The following is a 3,872-nucleotide window of genomic DNA, read 5'->3' on the forward strand; positions in this document are numbered from 1 at the left end:
GCTTTAATATGTTGTGCGTTTTAATAGACCGGCGACGACCGCACAGAGTAGCATTATAACAGAACTTTCAAATGTATCTAGTATGATAAAACGTACATCTCGTCCTCTCGTTCAGCGGCCTCGTTTCGCTTCGACGGCTTTCAGCCTCACCCTGCTTTATTCTACTACGTTAATAAATCATTAGCTCATCCATGAACATGATTTCTGCCCGAGTCCCGTCGGATTGCATCGGCTGTGGGGATGAAGACGACCACTCCCATGATTCCACACTCAGTCACGGCGTCATCTAACTACGCCTTTGTCTATTTGTTTATTTTGAATACGCGCCCTCTAGCGGTGAACATATTGTGCCTTTAAGTTTCACAAACAATTATATAAGAAGTGGCCAGTAATGCATTGAATCATAATTACATTTGAATAACCCACATTCAATTTGTAAATGAAAATGTTCATTTAATGTGATATAGCCTATATCTAGACACACTGAAATTCTGAATAAAAATGACTGTTTTCAATAGCATGCTGCCGTACTAGGCCAACTCATACAATTTACTAGTATGAAAAACGTATACTGCATACTGTTAATAAACCAACACTTAACAGTATGCAGTACGCTAGCATTCGATTTCGAACATAACCATTGTTTGTTGCCTGTGCTTACCTCGTCTCACTGTGGTGGATGGGTCTGTATGTACGCACAAAGTTCGTCTGAAGAAATGAGGCTGATGGAGGACAGATCCGTTCAGCGCATGTCATGATAGGCCTACATGTAGCCTTTAGAGACGGTTGGTCTTCAGTGATGCCAAGCAGGTAAGTGTACCACGCATGGGGTTGTTTCAAAGGGCGGAAATACTGCAGTATTGATTTGGACATGCCTGGATGTACTCCTTTGCTCAAGCTTACAAATTAATCGTCACATTTTGCATGTGACTCGGATTTCGATATGCTGAACTCGCGCCAATTTAGAACACTGACTCGCGCGCGAACCTGACAACAGCGTTATCGCAAAGTAAAAAGTCATTTTGTTTTTCAAATACTCAATAGACGACCACGGCTATGGATAATGCTCATAATTTTACATTTTTAGTTTTAAATATAAAGCATCCGGTGCCAAACGGGTATTTATAACGAAATAACATTTATTTCCATAACATAAGGCTACAAACAGGCTTCACACGATGACATCACCATTTTAAAATAAATTATTTGTGATAACTTTTTTTTTTTTAGATCTTAAGATGATGTTTTTTATGTGTCTGTTATGTATTAATTTTGAAACACTAAATAAACTTTTAAAATTAATACATAACTATATTAGAATGTTTGTTTACTTTTTTTTTTTTACTGTATATAATATCTGTACAGGCTACAGACCATGTAAGTCAACACGTCAAACGATGACGTTGCTATTTTATGAAATAAAAAAATTTAAAAAAAACTTTTTTTTAGATCTTAAGATAAGAAGTTTTTATATTTCTCTGGGTAAAATTTTAAGTACTAAAAAACCTTCCGACATTATTTATATTTATGTAACTATATTATAATGTTTTTCATTTGAATAACTTTTTTGCTATTTATGTATTATAAATATGTACAGGCTACAAACCATGTAAGTCAACCTTCACATGATGACATCATCGCTATTTTAAAATAAAATCAATCATAAGATCTTTTAAGATCTTAAAATAATATGTTTTGTTATAAAATAAAATTTACCTGAAATAAAAAAGTTAAATAAAAAAAACATTTCTCATTTTAATTTAGTTTACCTTGATGTACTAAAATAACTAGAAATGAAACAAATAAAAAATGAATAATAAACTAAATAGACATATATATAACTACTAAAAATGACAAAAACACAACAAAATGAAAATGGAAAATATAAAATTAAAAACTTATTCAAAATATTAATTAAAACAGTATCTCAATGATACTAAAGTAATACTGTATTACAGTAATTAGATTTGCCACTGAGAATAAAGGGAAAAAGCTGAAAAGTACAATTTCTGAACATGTTATGGTAAAAAGAATGCATAATTTGACAATTTGTTTAAGTGTTTTAATCAATTATTAACATTTTTCCAGAGAGAAGGAGCACATAACAGTGGCTTCAGATCTTTTGTAGTACAGATCAAAATGGGACGTGCTATAGCCTACAGCCTCTGGTAATTATCTCTGACTGAGAGCCAGTAGTGTTTGAGTGGAGAGAGCCAGAGGGCGACAGTGCACGAGTTTACTGAGGAGTGAAGGATCGTCACGCTGCCTTCAGGCTCTGTGACGACTTCAATTAGTCAAAACCTTTAAACGTGTAATTCAGCTGATTTATCTGAATCAGATACTGGGATTGGAACAATACCGAAACTACATGCTGTTGTTTCATGTTTGTTTGCTGAATTTTTCTGAAGCGATCTCAACGTCTCAAACTGCTCAGATTTGTGACAAACCCGAAATCTGCAAACAGAAGTCCTATGAACTCCAACATTTCTCATCAAATTCTCTCATGACCAAATTATCTGAGGTATCCCATCAAACACCGAACACTCTCATAACGTTAGCACATGCTTTCTCTTTTTATCAGGTACTTAATGTTCCAGGAACTTTCTGTCGTTGTTTTTTTTGTAATCATAAATGTTGCACAATGTTCGTGCGCTTGCTTACAATGGGCTTACATTGACTTACAAAGATACATAACAGCTACAAGTGTATGCACTACTTGCTTTATGCAAGCACTATATAGGATAAATCACTATACAGGATTTACCCTATTATACTTTATCGACACGAATTGATAGGAGAAACAACAAACAGCCACCCACAAATAGTCTATAAACAAAGCATCAGGCTGTCTGAGTTCACATGAACAACGGTTAAAGTTACTCAACCGCAGAGTCCAGCGTTTATATTTTTTCTACGAATCTTTGAGTTAACGTACTAAACATGAGTGGACTTTGCACCGCAGCGCCCCCACACCTTGATGCTCATGACAAGAATAGCATGTATAGTTATCTTTATTGAAGTAGGGCACACACAATCAACCGTATTGCATTATTATGTTGATTTATTTTATATGCATTCTTTAACAACAAAAAAATGCATTGATGAACTGTTAACATTCATAGAACCTTACAAAGTTCTTTATAGTGGAACAAGTTTCTTTAGATAGTTGAAATGTTCTTCACACTAAGAAACTTAGGGTCTTTTAAGAACTGTTCACTGAAAGGTTCTTTTGGGGAACCAAAAAGTTTCTTCTATAACATTGCGGAGAAAACCCCCTTTTTGATCCTTTATTTTTAAGAGTGAATGCCACAGAAGAACCATTTTGGGTTCCCCAAAGAACATTTCAGTTATTATTTCTTAAAAGAACCATATTTTTTTTAGTGTGAACATTGTAAAATTCTGAAGAACCTTTTTCCACTATAAACAAACGTTTGTGCAATGGAAAGTTTCCATGGATGTTGAAGGTTCTTCAATGAATCATCAATGCTAATAAAGAACCTTTATTTTTAAAGTGCATTCCTGAGTAACTTGTACTGTAGGTTTTGTATTCATAAACACAAAGAAAGTTCATGGAAAACTGTAGAAAGAAGCACTTCACTATGGATTGTCTTTCAGGATGAATCAATTTTTGCTAAATGAGAAAATTTCTTTCTTCTCTGCCGGCTAGAAACAGAAAGGGACATGCGGTTGAGAATAAACATGCTTGAAGCGGCTCTAAACACACTTGAAATACTCTGGTAGTGTCTACCCTTACGAAAAAGAAGTTTATTCAAGTGTGCTATTAGTATACTTCTTTTAAACTAAAAATAGGAAAGTATACTTTTAGTCTACTTTTTATGTACTTCTCAGAAATGGGCTTTATGTACTTCTCA

This window comes from Sinocyclocheilus rhinocerous, unplaced genomic scaffold (genome assembly GCF_001515625.1).
Source record: "Sinocyclocheilus rhinocerous isolate Xijiao unplaced genomic scaffold, SAMN03320098_v1.1 scaffold623, whole genome shotgun sequence".
In the NCBI taxonomy this organism is placed as follows: Eukaryota; Metazoa; Chordata; class Actinopteri; order Cypriniformes; family Cyprinidae; genus Sinocyclocheilus; species Sinocyclocheilus rhinocerous.